Below are 19,583 nucleotides of genomic sequence, written 5' to 3'. Positions count from 1 at the left end.
ATGGGTCCCATCGCTTCAGTAAGGTAGTGTCAGAGTCCAGTAGTAAACCGCCCCCGTCTCTCCAGGAAAACTCACGAAAAATGACTTCATTCCTTCTCTCTTTTAGGCACGTAGAACGAGGTCACGCGAGGGAATCTGCTGTTGGTAGCCTGGCTGGCGACGCCAGTACGAAACAGCAGCAAGCCAAAGCTGTGCGTCGAGTAAAGGTAGTATCGGCGGCCCTGCCAACTCCTTCACACGCACATCGGGGTACGTTGGCAGCAGTGAGCTCCGTTAACCTCTGTAGCTTCAGTCGTTATCAATGGAACCGTCTTTCAGATGAACGTATCTGATATAGGACTGAGTGAGCCTGTTTGTCCGTCTGGGAAAGAAGTACGAGATTACTCAGACTCTGCACGATGATGCGTTCCTAAGCAGAATATCACCCCGTTTCCCACTGACAAGCGCTTCGTATTTATATCAAATCCTGAGGCATATAGAGTTACAAACAAACAAAGGCAACATTAATTGCTTTGCAGCGTGTGGCTCGATTAGAGGTTTACCAGACAGTCGGTAAATATAGATTCTACTATCTTGCGATGAACGACAAAAGTCGGCAGGAGTATAATTTTTCGACATATACCCAACCTTCAGAAATTTCCATTTATAGGACAAAAAATTGATAGTAAACCGAAGTAGGGATGTTTTTCTCGCCCAGTATCGGCTCGCGCATATATCACACTGAAGTATCTTTCAATTTGAAGTAGCGCCTTAGCTAGTAATTACATTTATATAGATAAGATAGATTTGTGTGCACTGCTAGATACTAGAGAGATTCTGATGCAGCAGTAAATGCTTCATCAAAGGTCATTGCATACGCTGACTGTAGCACACTGGCCCTCTTTCGCTTGTTCTATTGACACGCACGTACCTTTCGTTCCGATCATTGCGAAAGCAATATCTACGAGTTTACTATAGACATTCCTCTAAGCAATTCCATAAAGTTTGCACACCTAGCTGAGTACGAGGTATTATTTATGAATAATATAACAAGCTTATAGGGCTTATTTATTATCCGCCGACAAGACGGATATAGCTTAAGGTTAAGATGCAGCATCCTACACCTACCCTCTCGGGGCAATATCGGTTAAGGCACGAAAAAATCGTTACACATGCACACGAACGTTGTTTAGCTGTAGTCTTTTCAACTCACTTGTACGTTTTTCTGGCCTGGACTGTGCCTGCGAAGTGGCACTCTGAAAATGTTGATCCGAGTCTAGGTCTAATTCCGTAGAGTTTGAATCTGGAAACGCTATTTGCTAGGGTTGTAATTTACCGCAATGGTAAATGTATCGCCGTGACAAACCCACAAAGGCGATTTTGGGCGAACTGAGTTGCTGTAATTCAGTTTAAATAATCGACTCTAATAGGACCATCACTGCGTTTAGACGATCAACACAGTACAGAAGCTAACGCGTGTAAATTATGTAAAATAAAATAGCATGTACCCGCTGAGAAATTAAATTATTCGTAACTACGCCAATTGTCCGGGCAACATAAAATTATACAGGACTGCAGAATAATAGAATACCTGAATTTTCTAGCAAATCCAGATTCCACTGTGCTAGCTTACAAAAATCAGTGTAGCCAAGATCCCCGAAGTTCGGTAGGTACCAACACCCGACTTCAGTTATGTCGCTAAAACAGCGGTGTTACGTGTTATAGAACGCAGCAGCTCTTCGCGAGCCGAAAGGATGTTGCATACGTCTCGTATAAACGAAAAAACCAACGGTCTTCCAATTAGGGGCAGCTGGACGCACGTCCGGAGACAGTCGTGGCCAGCCGATGGCGGGTTAGTCGTACCATGCCGTATGAACGTCGACAGACCCACTATGCATCCGAATCAACAAGTAGAGCGGTATATAGATACATAGGCACGGTACCTAGGCTCGCAAATGGGCCCTGCGTCGATGACACAGCCTCGTATGTTCACCTACCCTTAACATTGTTCGCCGCAATCTCCTACCTGTTGATGACGGTACGGCGGCGTATCTGGCCTACCGATTCTGAGCTAACTTCTTGAAGCTAGAACGTAGTCCTTCACCTCACCTCGCACCGTAGATTTCAAGTAGTCCAATGATCCCTCATTGGATCGTCCGTTCAGCGCCCGAGTCGACGGCACAGGGCGGAAACGCTATTTCCTTAACGTAGTGCTAGTGGCAGTGTTGAGTGTTGCTTGTGGATTGAGAACGGAGAATTAGCGCCACACCGATCGTTTTGCTCGAAGTAGCGTCGGCGGATACGAAGAAGCGACAGGGATCTGAGGGCAATCTTTTCGTTATCGTTGTTGTAGGACACAACAAGCAGAACTTGTACGTGGAGCTTTCTGCAGACAGAGAGAGCGAGAGAGAGAGAGAGAGAGAGAGAGAGAGAGAGAGAGAGCATCTTCGCTTATTAGGGCTAGCAAAGCAGGCCGAAGTGCCAAAAGCAACAATAACAATAGTAGATATTACAATATAGACTAGTTACAGCAGTCACTATTAATTTAGTTTGTAGAGGCAAACAACGTAGGTAGAGGTCCACGTCGCTTTAGCCCTGTTTTTTGATTGTTGTTTATGGTTTAACGACAACAAACTCTTATCTATACATCTATATATCTTGAACGCGTAATGACACATCTAATAAACAACAATTATTATCTATGTAGTTAATCTGAATGATTCCACATTGCGTTCGACACAAAAAGCACCACTGCTTTGTTTGACAAATGTTCACGGAAACCGTGTTGCAGTTATAATGTTACATATTCCTCGTAATGGTTTGAAACATTATCGATCTTTAGAATGACAATGCGACAAAAACTTCACAAGATTTCACCGTGCTAATTTTGCATAGTATATATTCAATACAAGGTCCTGATACAATAGCTGTATCTCCTTACTAGGATATCTAAGAACAACTGGGCGCCAGGACCCTGCTATGCTCCACTTCCATGTGATTCTGTTTGTGTGTATTAGTTGTCTGATACAACCCATCGTACCGTAATGTTGTTGTTCTTGTCTTAACTACTGATGTTGATCCAAAACCAGGCTGGCCCCTCTGTGTTGCGGAGGCGGCAATCTCAGTGGAGGCAGAACTGTTGCAGCAGCGATTTCGGTTTCGAAAAGCTAAATTTGACATCGGCCACTCAGAACCCCAGACCAACCTGAAAAAAGTCGACAACACCTTCGGATGGCCTCTGTGTAGCGTATCGCCCAGGCTCTGTAAGGAGACGGTACTCGTCGTTGGCGCGCTAACGAACAGGTGCATGGGGGGAATCTTGCCCGGACCCAAACTAGGCTGAATTTCAGCGGTAGCTTAGGCCAACCATGATATGCACGCATTATACTAGCGTAAGAATGGCGGCAATGGATTAGTTTGAAGACTATAGAAGGTCCCAACATGCCGGGTCACTTAAGTCAAATGCATTTCTGCGGAGGCGGTAGAAAGGACATCGGCGATGACATAGTTGCGCACAAAACAGACGTAGAGGTATAGACAGAGCGGGACACCAGCGAACGTTCTGTAGGCTCACCGTGGTTAAGATGGACTATCGTAGATAAACGAGTTTGCTGTTGGATCTTGTTTTTAAAGCGGACACTTGGGACGCTAAGCTTGGAATCTTCACCTTTGTAAGCATATACGCGATCGGTCTGTGGACGTCGAAGCTATAGTGGACCTCCAGTTGGTAGCCGCTGGGAACGTCGAGAGTCTATCTGAGGATTATGGCAGTTTGGTCTGAACAGCGGATGGAGAATGTGTGGGAAGAGTCTAAAACTGAAGACGATCTTAACTAAAAAAAAAAAAAAAAAAAACAGGGTAATAGTATAAATTACGCTCGGAAGAAGCGAAGTACGCGATCTAATTGATCCCAAAAACGAGTGCCTTCACCTATTGAAGTGGGCCTCGGAGCAAAACTTTTGATCAGGCGATTTCCTAAGCCTATCTAGCGTAACTTAATCTAATAGCCTAGACCTATACATTTTACCTCGTCAGAAGGCATGGCGAGAGACGAATTCTGTATAGGATATACAATGTATAAAATAGTCGTTTTATAGATTTGTATCAAATAAAACTCACTTTCTGCTGCGTCTATATTTTACTTTGAACAGAGTATTTTGGCTTCTTAGCGGGCTGCATCGGACTATTGATCCGAGTCCCTGATTGTTAGGTCTAACCAATTCTAACTAATTTAATTAATTGTTTAGGCGATTTTATCTTTTCATTATACTGTTTTCGAAATTAATCCTTACTATGCACGACGTGGTGGTAGCGACGCCGAGAGCTTCGAAGCAAGATGTACATTTCATATGAGGGTATATACGTTGCGATGTTTTTATTTGTGTATATTCCTCTTGCGCATCTGCATCTTCATTTAATACGCCGCCAACACTCGAAAAATAATGGTACCCTGTATAACAACCCGTTCAAAAATTATCACGAGAAATTTGTCTACATATTTAGTTAGCTACGGGAGGCTCTGTCAACGAAATTGCCACGTCTGGCAACTTCACCCGTTCAGCTGCTTTCACTCATTACAGCAACGGACCCCGCGATGTCGACGTCGAACGGCGCCGTTCACCCTGACGTATGATCAAATCGTCACCATTGGGGTGATTATCGACAGTTTTCGATCTACTGACTGCAGTGATTGGTATCTGAACGGCCGAGCCAATAGCTTGAGACCTGTTCTGATTACGTATCTTGTTACCTGTGTATTTCGATAGTCCAGCGTCAGATTGTCTTGATCTGTCGTTCCTGTTGTTGGCGATCTGCTTAAGGTCGCATCTCAAGGGGCCCTTTATTAATTTATTACCGTATCAAATCGTTTCTTGGGGCAGACTATATAGGATATAGGCGAAAAGGATACAGCGAATTCTGTATCCGTTTATTTTTTCTACGGGAATGGCGTTGAGACATAGAAGTCTTGAATGGTTATGGCTCCAAGAAGACATCGGAGCTCTGTAGACGACGAGTAACTGAGTACTTCGTGAAAACTAGTTGAATCCAAATCGGATAAGAAAAAAAGGGAGAGGTTGCAAGCCATACAATAGACCTCGCACTAAAATATGATCAAGGAAAAAAAGCAAGACATTTTTTTCAAACATAATATTCATGATCGGCTGATAAGCTAACGATTACTCTGGAGTGTATAAACATAACTTGACCTTCAATTGCAATTCAGGCGACTCTGGCAGGCAATAAACAGACGGACGAGGCCTCAAGTACTTAATGGCAACTTAGAACAATGGTTACATCGTCGTTTAAGGATATCATTTACTAAATTAGAATCAACCAATTGCACCTAACAACAACCTAAATGGTTACTGCTAAGCGTGCAATAACAGTGCCATTGAGATACTGCTATGAAGAAACGCTATGAATTGCTTTTCAATATGGGACGCCTTCAGTTATACTGTCATATCTCAGCTAACATACCATAACTAAGCTAAGGTACCAAAACTTCGAGTTCTATTTTAGCTATCTTCTTTTATATAAATTCGAACCTGCCTTCGCCCAACGCCAAACATATGGCAACTATATGGCATTTGCATGAAAAAAGTATCCCACCGTGTAGCAACGATGAACATCTTACCACGAAAGTATTTTCACAGTGTGACCAAAAATCCGGCCCCGCTGGGCATTTCTGTATTGATGCTGAGTACGATTTCCGTATCTGCCTCCGTAGCTATTGCTTTTGTTGTTGTTGTTGTTGCCGGGATCGTGGCCATTGATTTTTTACTCTGCTACCTCAAACACAGATACCTAACCGCCATGGACGTCGATACTGAATAGAATACCGCCCAACTCTTCATCGTTTATGTATATAGCCACACTTGGAAGTCTCGTCTACAATTAGTAACTGAAGTGTCGTTATCGATTGTACAGTTTGTCGTCCCCCTTGTGGATGATATCAATGAGTACCCTACATTTGGCAACATTCGTTGGCTGGCAGAGTCAACCTTGTTGCTACCAGAGGTAGCTGAGTCTTTCTATCGTGCCATGTCGTTGACATACTCTACATTAGTATTTAGAAGATACTCCTATAAGAAGGGCAACAGTGTTAGCGCGCGCAGCCAGCCACGACTACATGCCTGTCATTATTATGAGCAACATGCCTATCTCGACACTATGGACTTCGCCGATGTCGAAGCAGCGGGTCGCCACCCCACATTAAACCAGCTATAGCCTAAGCCGTTGTTAGTAGTTACGCTATGTACGGTACTCATTTCCCGTTCCTAGCAGAAGTTTCTACCCTAGCGTTGACTCAATCTCGGATCCTTAGTTCGTCCGATTTTTTGTTCGTCCAGTTGTCTATGAAACTTCTTCTCGTTTCGCCACGAGACCTTCTTCTGTATTGGCTGCCGATTTCGGTCGTTTTCGTTACCTGCGATGAAGTAGTCGTACTCGCCGTGGAGTGGATGTTGTTATAGTAATAGTTATCATCACTGCGACCTCTAGCTAGGCAGATCTTCACCGTTTGGTCGGCAAACAGCCGCAGATCCCTCGGTTTGTCCCTATCGAACTCATTTGCTCAGCTTCTTCATAGCTCGCCACAGCTCGTTCAGTATAGATGAAGAGTCACTGGGAGTACTTCGGCCCTGATGTCGCCATCGGCTAACTGCTGATGCCGCTGTTGTTGTCGATAGTCGCCGATTGGGCCAGCCGTGCTGGACGGAACAGGCTACGTCTATCGATGCGGCTGTCTGCTCCCGTACGTTCGGGTTCTCAATCGCTGGCTGCTTCGTTTCGTAGCGGCGCGTTCGTGGCGCGTGGCGCGAACATCTGCGCCGGCTGCACCACCGTCGACGTCACCTATCACCCGCAGTTGAGCGTCGACATTCGACTGTGTTACCGCTGCTGCTGTCGTTGTTGGCTGAAGGCAGCGCGCCTTGCTTGGGTCGTTGAATCAGTATCTGGATGGCATGGACTACTGTCAAATGTAGCCGCCTTTTCGATAGTAGAAAACTCGCGCGCCAGTCAGGTCAGCACGAATAGCGCCATCACCACCCAGAGCATCAAGCGTCGATCGAACACTGGGCGAGCGGCCTGGCAAGCCGGATTGAAGCGTACGGCATGTTTAGCGCTGACTGCATAGCTGCTTCGAAATGCAGACCAAAACAGGCGAAGCAGCGGGGCAAATGGCTTACAACAGATTAGTGACTGGTACAGACCTAAATCTGACGCAGTACACAAATGGTGAGTGCCTGTTTATCCGACCTGGGTTACAGTGCCCATTAATGACGAGACAGAATAGCATCATAACAAAGTTAAATGTTAGATATATCTATTAAAAATAGAGGACTCACACAATCGAAGATTCAAAACAAATGACAAAAAGCTGCTGGTTGGCCTATTTACGGCTAGTCGAATACGAAGACACATTAGCAATGGGGCTGCCGCATTAGCAGACAGCACACATTAGATATAGGGGTGAAATAGGCAAGCGAGCGGAGAGTAAAAACCAAGCTGGCAACGTATTTTCCATTGATAGATAGAGGATTAAATGGCACAATAGAACCAATAGGGAAGAAATACACCAGTGAGGAGTAAATACGGTCTACAGTACGGCCTAAGTCGAGAAAGATCTTACAAAATAGACCGTACGCCGTCGACGTCTGTCTTTTGTAGATTCTTATTTACTAGCTCTATATACCGCTCTGTTTTGCTGGTGGGTACTGCTTAACTCGACATCCGAAGAATACAGAAGGTTCTTCAAGCAATTTCAACCGATTAGTTCAAAATCAGACCACATCTTACACCGATAATCATGGATTCGTGCAATTTGACTGCACTTTTGCAAATGATGACAAAAATATTACATCATGATCATCGTAACGTGTGGGTAAACTACATAATTTTATATGGGGTATGGCAAACTTGTAGCGTATAGCTATAGACCGCGAACGAGGAACAACTGCGCGTATTTGCGCCCTTGACAATGCGCAAAGCCAGCTCAGGTTGTTTTTTTTTGGCGACGCGGTACGTCCAGCTTAGTTTTTGATAGATTTTATGAATGAGTCTATAGCCCATACGATGCTGTGCGATCGCGATGACAGCGTCTAATGGCAAAAACATATGAGCAGAAGGACAATTCTTCAACGTACAGGATTACTTAGTTGTTTCATTGACAACTGAAGTGGTAAATGCTGAAACAAGCTTATGAGACTTCGTAGCTTGAACGTAACGTGTTCGAGTACTTCGAAAAACGTGAAGACAATAGAAATTGGCAAGTGATGGCTTCGATGATAATGAAACATCGTGACGGCAACCCTGAACATGTCGTTACGACCTTAGAAATTCGTATTGGGGAAAAACGTTCATCTAACAGATGCTTGGGTTTGAATCGAAAACGAGCATATCTTAGGCAGAGGCCGTCAGTGAGCAGCCGAGTGTGAAATTGGTTGATAGTGCCAATAACCTGACTTAGCATGTCAAATCATACATATTCAGGAGACAATTTTTACGGCCTGAGCCCGTTTCAGCTCTATAGAGGACGGGTTGAAGTTGGTCGGTAAAGAATTCGATTCGGTTTGTATGAAAGGTCCGAACAAGTGGCTAGCGTCCACGAGACCACCCCAAGCGTTTCCGTGAACCTCCGTCAGTGCTACAAAAAGCTACAACCGTTTATGGGCTATGTGGTCTGTTGTGTTCGACAGCTATCGGATCTTCAGTAGCTGATGAATCTCGAAATATTCTCTAGTGATTTCAAGCGCCCGTATAAAGATCCCTGGATCCTATAAAGAAGTCCCTATCTCTAGCTGGGGACGATCCATCGTTTGATGAAGATTTCACTCATTTTCGACAGGCCATCTTTCGATGGTGTTGTCTCAAATTTGCATTAACATCATCCGGTTCGAACTTCTAGTTGAGAACTAATGCGCCTAACGATTAGACAAAATAATGTCTTTATCATTCGACGACGGACTGAGAGTCCGTTTAAGGTGATTCAAGGTTGAGCTTTGGTTCATCACATCGAAACGACTACGCTCAGTAAGGTAGCTGCTGGATGCGGTAGGCATTAAAGCCCGCTTATTTGCAAAATCTTTGAACCCCATAAGTAAATTCCGGCGACGACCAACCGTGGCTAGATACGTGTGAAGCTTTATGAGAGTAACGTCAGCCAAAAAAAGCTGGCCTTCAATGGGACTGGACGTTTCTCGAGACAAACACTCCCATTTATTGTTTTTAGCAGACAGGAGGTCACCCGTGCGATCCATCTACATTTCTCGACATGCTGCTTTCTTCACTGTCGTTCTCCTATTGCAGTACTGCGTATATTATATCAATATATCGACTGTTGATTTACATGTTTCCTTCTTAATTATTTGAAATTATTACACCTTCTTTCTCTCTCTCTCAAAGTCACTCACTGCATAATCTAAATGGACGGCGTGCCTAAAAAGCCAGTTACTCGTAGGTAAAGTGATATATTTGCGCCAAAGTAGCCAACCAACCGACGCCATCATGTTGTCATTACCATTAAATAGCGGTTGCAGGCAAATTGCCCATAGTGCTATAGTAATGGATTTAAGGCTGAAGACTGAGTCATTCGTACATAACCCATTCAGGTATATAATACAATATAGATCAGCCCTGCACACTTATCTGGTTCGACTTCAAATAGGTATTTTTGTCTGAAACATTTCTCCCTTATCGATAACGGATGGTTACGAACTAACGTCGTCTATGAATAGATAAAATAATAAAGGAAAATGAAAAATCGATCGAATTGTTCCAGTTAACTGGCATCATACATCTGTACCGTAGGCTGTTTGTTGTTGCTGTTGTTGTTGTTGTTGTTGTTTACTAAAAGAGCCCAGCCCAGCCCAGTGCGTCGTCGCCCAATGGCCACCGGCTGAAACGAGTCAGCGTAATTTTACGGCGTCGCACCTGGTCGCGTCAATTGTCGACCAACAGACCGTTCTACTATGGATAAAATTGGCATGTGATTTTTCACTAGAGTCACACACTGAATTTAGTTTAATAAATGGAAGGTGTGACTGTTACTGCACACATTTAAGGTATATATGAACTAGAGAAATGGTCTGTTAAAGCTGGTGGTCCTTTGCCCACTTATTCTGCATACATCGATACGTAATGATAACTTCTGCAGTAATATGAATTATTAACCCAATGGAAAGGATAGCGCAATAGAGAATTCACTTCAAGTATCCGTCTTTTTTCCCGTCCAGTGGCAACGAATCCGTTCCTTGCCGAGTTGCTCAACACGCTCAACCGTAAAAATAGCAACAAAGAACAATGTACGCGATGTTTAGCTCATAATAGAATCCGTTCACTGGACAGCGACGCATCTCTACGGCTTAGCCATAGGGTAAATGTCATGCTAAAATAGAAATTTATTCTGCAATTAAGATTTTTCTAATGCAGTGATTGTAGAGGCGAGCATCTTACTCTCATTGAGCTATTGTTTAAGCTACTTTTTGTCTTTCGCGAATAGTTTCGTAGATACTGGACAGATGATCATCAAGGTCATCCAAACTGTACACAGCGGATAGCATTCTGGGCCTATTTAGGTCGCATTTTTACCTCAATATCTGCGCATCAGGACTACAGTTTCTGAACCACTCCAGCATTGGTCCACTTGGTCAGTTCGCTCATATGCTAGTAAAGCTGGTTATCTGGCCAAGACGCTGCTGCTACAGTACCTACCAATCTGTGGGTTTACGATACTACGCTCGCCGCAGCTGGCCTGCCTGACAGTCTACTCCTGTTTTCGCTCCCACTGACAACGTCGTTATAGGCTCTGAATTTTCTTACTTTTCCTACGCGGACCGGAGTTCCGTCACTGAACTTCGAGAGCGAAAGGACCTCACAGCAGAAGTAGTTCGCTGTGGTCGAAGCCTCAACGACTTAAACCCCTTACGTCTAATCCAACATTGTTCTCCCATGGGCGTCTTCACCAGCGGCGAAGAGATCCTACACAACTGGGTCGCGCCAAATACCTAGTGACAAAGACATCATGATAATCACAAGAGAGGCACAATGGAACGATACTATCCAAGCAAACGACTGTTCGTAACATCAGCCACTTATCACCGAATGGCGACTCTGGCCTCAGAGTCAGAAGAACGGATTTGTTCGTCGTTTGCTGTTACCAAACTGCCATCGTCACCAACGCCATTAGGCGAACCCCGTAGTGGCATAATGGTCAACTAGCTATTTACGCTTTGAATGCCGATCGGTGATTTTAGCCCACAGCAGAGCAAACTCTACAGACGAGAAAGCCCAGCCATGTGCTGATTGTTCCTAACCTAATAACTGGTCCTACCTTTAAACAAACCAAGCAGCCGGCGTCGGACCGTGTCAACACAACTAGTTATTATTATTGACCGAAACCCGTGCGCCCGATGTGCCTACTGCTCAGTGTTCTGCTGTCCGGAATTTAAGCGCTTATAATATCAACCGGTTCCAAAGTTTCGTTTGCGCTGCGAAATAAAGATTACAGATCAACGTACTCGGGGACGCGCGGCGTTAGCACATTAGGAGTCTTGTCCTGTGATATGTCATCTTACTCTATTCATGTCCGTTTGTCGGTCTGAACAGGAAGGAGAAGGATAACTCCGCACAAAAACGGGAGAGAGAGAGAGAGAGAGAGAGAGAGGTCATAATCACGCTGAGACAGTAAACCATGATTCGACAAACGGTAGCCTCCGTTGTCATGATAGCGATACTTGTGACGCGTTGGGGCGGGGCACCCCCGACGTTTAGGACTCGATGGCCGAAACCTGCTTGGCTGACAGCCAGGGTGGTCCTAACCTAGCGTAGGACCGGTAGGAAGACGTAAGCCTTACCCACCAAGCCGGTTATTTGGCTAGTTAAGCAAATTTACTCAGACGTTACTGGAGTTTACCAGCTACTGTTTCAATGATCCTAGCCATCGCGGCGGTCGTCGAATACTCCCAAACGCTCAGTGGCGGCAACCGAGATGAGCATGAAAAATGATTTTGACAGGCAATCGACGAAGTCATGTGGCGTGTGTGCGCAATCCTATGAAGTACCCATGTGAATAGCTGTATTCATGTTAGCTGTCGTTCAGTGAGTCCCAACTTCGATGAAGTCTACCATCAGTCCGGGCGTAGACAAGGTCGAGGAATGAAGCTGAATAGAAGAATAGACTTGAAGGGTCGCAGATAGCCGCGGCGTCACAGCAGTGAACTACGGTAGGCTATTGGGGACCCAGTCAGCTCGACTCGAAAGCCGAACTCTCCGGGCGTCGAAATAGTCTCTTTAAAATGAACGATGAAGTACGAACAAATCTGAGCAAAACGATGGGAAGGAGGTGGCAGTGGTAGTGGACGAGGAGAGCGTTGTGATAGTGTTAACACAGGCGAAGATCTGCAGTGATGGTGGACTCCTACAGAGGCTTTCGATTAGCACGCTTCCGGGTAGAAACTGCTGGAGAATCTAAGGTTCAGCAGCGGTGCGCGGAAAGCGGCAACCGATCGTTATAGAAACACTTTCCGTCAGAGTTTGGTAGAGGAGTAGCTAAGTCAGGTAGCCCTAACAAATGCTCGGACGCCAAACGAGTCTATGTTTTCATCTTAAAGGCTTGTTTAAGAAAGACACACGGTCACTAATAAGAGTACGATAAAGCGAAGTACAGCCCGTAGCGAGCTGATTTCAGATGAGTATTTCCTCAATGCCGTATTCGACATTAAATTGATAATTCGAACGAACTTCATTTGAAGTTTGCTCATGGTACGTACATACATAAGATAAAAAGCAGCAAAAAAAGCAAACTCCATGTTCTTCATGGATACTAATTACTTTTCTTTTCTGGACAGCCGCAAACATTGCAAGCCAGACAGTAATTTAAACGAGCATTTATTATTGTGCCCTTTTTGCACAGATATATGTTTGTAAGGCATGCAAATGAATCCTAAACCCCATGTGTTTCGAATAAGAACCATCTTCTCGAACTTTTTGTACTCGCCTACTACTTAATAAGTTTTTGGTCACGTTCTTACAGTTATCTGTCGTGTATTGGACTGTATATAATATTCATAATACCGCATGTATTCATTGACTGGCCTGCTACTTGCCTTTTATTTGCGCCAATAGCACACAAATAAAACAGCGGTGGTACCGTGTTCCCCGAAGCTATTCACCGCCGGCCGTCCTTCTGTGGCCTGGTAGGTTGCAGTCAAATCGATAACACGTCACCGTCTTACCAACTTACGCCTTATACTCGATACAATGCAAGAAATAATAGGCCTCAGTGGTGAAAACCGCTGGAAGTCCAAGGAAATTCACACGCGAATTCGTTCATCATTAAGAAGAGCAAATTGTTTCTGTCTTCGTCGTAGGAACGCAAGTTGGGATCCTTCATTCAGATATGGAAATCTATCTTTCGCATCGATTGACGAGGAGACACCGTACCCGATGTTTTCACCAGCTTATTCCTGGGTTCTAGCTGGTTGGGCTAGTTTTTTTTGCGCATTTAGTTTTGCTGCTTCTCGTATCCCCAGATCTGGCTTAGAGGGATTCTCGAATAGGAGCCACGATTCGTTTACTTGCGTTGGTTGTCTAGCTCGTACTGCAGTCAACAAAGTGGATGTAAGCACTGTTCCTGTCTGCATAATGTTACTGATGACGGACGAGTTGAAGCCAGCAAAGACTGAGGTAAAAGGGTAGGAAAACTGTTGACGCTTGAAGTTACTGCCCGACCGACCGCAGCGTATTGGACGCAGCGTAAGGAATTCCTAGTCAAGTGCAAGACGCAACACAGAACAGCTGGGAACGAGCCCGCTTGACAGTTCACAGTGTCGAAATGGAATGATATGAAGTACGCGACTATGAAAGGAGCAATCGAAGAAACAAATGCGTTCGAACAGTCATAGATACTACGGATATTAACTTCTTGCTCATATGGACCAAATGCTACGTAGACATATTGACGAATGATCGTGTGGCCTAATAGAAGTAGCGTTGATAGCACTCCTTGAAGACGCAATCGTTTTCGGCTGGAGAATCCTCCTTACTATCTTGTAATCTTCGTGGGAACCTCTGTCAAATCCCCTCCGCAGGCAGACTCTTCAGTCAGCGTGGCTTAGTCGAATATCTACGATTAGAATGAATGTACTATAGTCTATGAAAGACGTTTGTAAATTCCACTTTGGATCATAGAGTTGTACTTTTACTGTTAATACTTATACGAATTTACCCAGTAATGCTTTGGTAATCTGCTTTCTTTTGTCGTTTCTAAATTACTAGCGCGGTTAGCTAATTTTCTAATGCTAAAAATGGTTTTCATAAAAAGGGTAATATAATTTAAAATATGCAGTATATAAAGGGACCTCTAACAAAGCGTTCCAGCCAAGCTTACGAGCTATTTCTAAGATCTTTCGATATTGGGAGGGAGTGCCACATTAATAACATATAGGTATAAATGTCGGGGTATTGGGTTAAATATTTATGGTGATTGGCAAAGTATAAGATGATAGCACAGCATGGAAAGGACTTAGAAGGACAAAAGACACATTTGGTCGAAAACACGTAAATATCGACAGCAACAAGTACCGATACAATGTTGTTAGGTGCACGGTCGAATAGGAAAGACAAACTAGTATTAACAAAAGCAGCTCTAGCTTGGCTTAATGAGATCTCTGGCTTAGCTGGTTTTCATAACTAGAGGTCCGATTAAGCTAAGCTGGAGCTTGCATCCGTTATCGCGGAACCCCTAAGCACAGTTTGAACGCCACGCGGCGCCCTGTCCAGTGATACCATGCGTAAAAGCGATCATAGAAAATCAAATCAAATTAATTCAGATATCCGCAAAGCATTCCTCGTTTTTTTTTTTTCATTTGACTAACTTTTCTTTCATCCTGAGATTAATTGTAACAAACGCTAACAATGGCAAATGCAATTTTTTTCATTCTATTATTTTATGAAATTCATTATTAAATCCAAAATTGAACATGGTCATCTTTATCGAATCGTACGGCAATTGATGAGACAGGTCGCGCATCACGTAGGTGTCATATAAGTTTAATCCTATTCCGAGTGAGAGTAGCACAGCGTAACAACTAAAAAAGAAAGCCTATCCTTCTCTTACAGCATTTGCTTTTATCGTTGCTCATGTTTTATTAATGAATAAAGGTCCTGTATATTAAAGTAAATGCTGATAAGTGAGCAAATGATATTCGTGCCATCAAAAAACTGCTGTCAACCACGCAAACGGCTACGTATGAATTCAAATCAATAAATAAATGGCGTAACCTTATTATGTAGCCTGGTATTGGCGTGATAATAAAGTAGTTAATTAACAGCAGTCACGCAAGAGTTACTTTTTAGAAGTAGCTGGATTTTACTTCCATTGGCCATAGTTCAACGTTCTGTATGAGTGTCTACAGTAGACATTTAGTACTTGTGGACATTTGTTTGATTCTATAGATTGGTCAGTTTTCGGAGTTTCTCATGTGAAGCCGACCTAACTTAGACGCCTATGTAATGCTCGTTGTATTCACCGATATATTGTAAGAAAAGATAGACTCCCGGAAAAGAAAACAACTTCCTCCTCCATGACTCAGTGTTCTTACATTTCAACATCTACTTCTATCAGCGATGTTCACCCGGAAGCTGCGGACAAAAAAGAGAACGATACCTCAAAAAAAGTTCTTGTAACTTCACTCGAGAAGCAGCATATATACACCAACAAAAGGTCAAGTTTTTCTGGAGCCTAGGCTGCTCGTACGAATAGAGGAAGATTAATTTTTGGGTTAGTAATAGCATACTGTGGCTGTTTACTTTGTGGTCTCGGAAAATTTTCACTTCATTCAGTAGAACATTCTGACTTGTTTCTCTTAGATGGCGATTCGATTTAGGTTATCATAGCGAGTTTTCTAGGTTTTTGCGATTCAAATATGCGTTATGAATTAAGCTTCCGGTCTCCCGTTCCGTTATACGAGTAGCACCAGGTAACGACCAGCGAGAAAAACAAGGAAGCGTTTGATGTACTGAAATTATAACTCAGAAAATTAATGCATGACATAATTCTTGTTAAAAATATAGTTTTCAGATTTATCTGTATATTTTCTGTTAGTTGCAGACAGGCTTCTGTTACGCGTCACGCTTGTGCCGAAATGTTTTGCATATAAGGCGTTCAGACAGTTACGCAATTTTACAGGTAAGCTTCTGGGCTCTGTAAATATACGCAGGCTGTACATTCTAGCAAAGAAAACCGAAACGATTCGAAAGGAATACAGAATGGTTTACGTGACGTAATTTATAGCAAAAGATTCTCTTAGAATTGCCCTGTACGTGCATCGTGCATAGTGATACCCTATCTATTTATATTCACACCAGGCTTGTCTAATAATGTGTAGAACTGTTTTTCACTGGTTGTCAAGTTTATGCTGTCGCCCGCATGAGCTGATTTACTGCAACATCTAATCATGAGACAAACAAAGCGTCAACTGTATGTTATAGATCTGACTAATAATACTCTGGAATTATTATGCTTCTGACACACTTTGTCTATGTCGACCACCAGGGTTAATGGACGTAGCGTAGATTGATGCTTTGAAACGCTGTAAGAAAAATTAAAAAAAGACGAAAATTTTTACGGCAAATATTAAATTGTAACTAATATATAAGTCGTAAATAAAACATACCGATTTGTACACAGCTTCTCCACTTATACAAGAGCTCCTGTATGCTTGTATATGTTCACCACTAAACTTCATTAGCCAACAAAAACAAAGCGATTTCTTATTAAATTGTACAACAGCGTCTTTTTCAATTCTTGTTGACTGGAGTTCCTGTGTTTTTGCAGAAATTTTGTGTTAAATATGGTAAGCTGTTGTAGCAAGCAAACTTCAGTCTTCGAAAAAAATGTTTTATAGAGTGACGTTACAGGCAATTCAATTTTCAGGGAGGTATCGATAATCGGAGACTACACCCCTTAGGCAAAAGGACATATTATAAAACGTGAGCTTTGTTAAAAATTTTAGTACAAGAATCACGCCATAGATTCGCATATTATCATTATACATTCAGTTTATTCCAAGTTGTGCTTTTACGATACGCGCAATGCCACGTAGATAGAAATTCAGCAGATTCTGTGTACGTAATATGGGTTTTGGTACCAACCCTCTTTGGACCCAGATCCAATTAGATTGAAGACAAAATACAGCATTTTATTTGACTCTGTTCATTTTGTAGCTATACCACTACATTCCTTCGGTATCTAGTCAAGATCACATGAATCAAGGCACATCGGATATCAACCCCACGCAAACCCCGCCTCTTGAATATTCCCTCACATGTTTGACGATACAATACGACACAAGATACATTACCGTATTCAAATCAATGTGATATAATCATAAATAATAACATCCGAGCTATAAAGCTCGATATACATATTACACTTGGACACTTCAAACCATTACATAAAATACCCGAAAATCTTAGAGGTTCGGAGAAGTCGTGAGGTATGCGACAAATAGGACAGCTTTGTAAGGCCCTATAAACAATACTGATTGTAACGACAGATTTAGCGTCCAACGGTGCTATTAAAAATCCTAAAACGCAATCGACTGCGCTCGTCTCTCGTTGATCCTAGTAATCGCAATTGATACTAGGTATTCGAAACATAGGGGAATTAGCTGAGAACCGTTTTGAGGCGCGAACCATAGAAAAGCACATACTTTTAGTAATTCTTTTACGGTGCAGCCAACATTTTAACAAGCCGACAACACGGAGTTGCAAATATCGGTAGTGAACACCCGTTCACAGCGAATCGCTGGGTAACAAACATTTTTTTTTTTACAAAATAAATGTCTTCGAACCAATTTAATAAGGTGACAAATTTCAGTAAAGCGCTTGCTTTTTTTTCTAAAGACACCTATTCATCCTTAAACTAAAATCTCATTGGACCTTTTCTCTAAATTTGCGAAACACCGAGGTCCGAATCGCAACATCTTCCTTAGTTGGTGAATTGAAACATACATAATATCACAGTCCATATGCGCCTTTATATAAGAAGAGCATAATTAAAAACTAAAAATATCCAGAATTGTCCATATATGTAACATTAATCCTTTGTGAACAGCGAGCTCTCATAGTTTTATCATATAAAAACACTACATGGGATTCGAACTATCGAAGGTATATAAATAGATAAGCTTTGATGTCGCTTTTCTTAGAAACGAAAGGTATTACTTGGCATATACTTTTTTTTTTTGCACTGACGTTTATCTGAGTCCTGCTCTGCTCATAACCATAAACTTACGTCTAAATGTCTCACAGACATCTCACTAAAATGTAGATTTTCGACGAGCGATAATATTCCATAAAAACGTCGTAACCTCAACATCAAGATGGTCATTCTTCATATTACGGCATATCAGCCATTGACAGTTAGAAAACCAGTTGACACCCAGCTTTTCGTTACCATTGCCAAATCGATGCTACATTTTACGCATGAGATCTTCTACCAGCTGTCAGTTTATATCCCACAGTAACAGCAGAACTCCGTATGATTCTCAGCAGGTCAATGGCAAAGAGATAGTCATGACTCCATAGCCCTTGCATAATGCTAGTAGCAATATGGCGCTAGTTCAATCGAACGGCAAAGCGACGCTAGTGAGCAATTTTCTATCATTATTTTACGGATACACAAGGATCAATGAAGTTGACTGCGGTCATTTCATTGTTGTCAGGTGTGTAAATTAAGCGAAAGTCGGCAAACGTTGGACACGGTTAACATTGTCGACCGTATTTATTTGGAAAATGCTTAAGGGAGACCCTTAAGACCCTTAAGGGAGGCACATGATTCTCAGTCGGCGAACTATTTTTGCAACGGATACAATTTGTGAATACGCTGGAGGAACTTGTTGGTAATACATCACCCATCACATGGTATCTCATATAGCTTGGCCTGGATACTTACTTAAATATATCTCTATATTTAGAGTTTTACGTCCGGTATCGCTACCTTTAAGCTGTCATTCCATCGGACAGACGGCTGGCTCCCAGCCATCGCAGAATAAAGTCTGTCTGTCTATGCCTAAGTTAGAACTTAGCTATATCTACCCTGGCTCAGCTCACAGAATGAGACGCAAGAAGGATTCCACCTGTGTAAACCAATGATTAGCTCAATAAAACGCCACCGTGTACATTTATGCAGCCTAGATATAGCAAAAAATAAGGAAATATTGCATCGAGTTTTGTCCGATGTTGTGAGAGGATGACGTGTCTAATTAGCTACATGCGCAGAAAAAACCGACGTTATTATTGGCGCCTATACGGTGTTTGGCGGTTATAACACACATACATGCATGTCTATATCTCAAAGCAATATTTACGCTTTTTTGCTACTAAAGGTACTTCCCGGTGTCTGTTATTGTAGAAGTACAACCTATTTACGTCTAGGTAGTTATTTTTTGTTGGCAAATGTTTCATTTTACGGTGCTTGCTTCTATGTATGTATACCCAACTCCCAACAGCCCATAATTTCCTTAAAGCGGCTTTGAGAGATGTTGGAGCTGCCGACGTTTGCTTCACCCATTGTACCTTTTCCTTTCTAATTTGCACAA

At 42.7% G+C, this 19,583-nt stretch overlaps 1 long non-coding RNA gene across 1 annotated transcript in view; it reads right to left on the bottom strand.

The window, feature by feature from the left end:
* Positions 1-19,583, bottom strand: part of LOC147756263 (uncharacterized) — a 72,932-nt gene that overhangs the window by 46,566 nt on the left and 6,783 nt on the right. The window contains exon 2 of the long non-coding RNA XR_015325804.1: positions 2,006-2,365. This is a non-coding gene — a long non-coding RNA (uncharacterized LOC147756263). The remainder of the gene's footprint in view (positions 1-2,005; positions 2,366-19,583) is intronic.

This window comes from Varroa destructor, unplaced genomic scaffold (genome assembly GCF_002443255.2).
Source record: "Varroa destructor unplaced genomic scaffold, Vdes_3.0 BEIS01000004.1, whole genome shotgun sequence".
Classification (NCBI taxonomy): domain Eukaryota; kingdom Metazoa; phylum Arthropoda; class Arachnida; order Mesostigmata; family Varroidae; genus Varroa; species Varroa destructor.
This window is presented reverse-complemented; position numbering and strand designations above follow the sequence as displayed.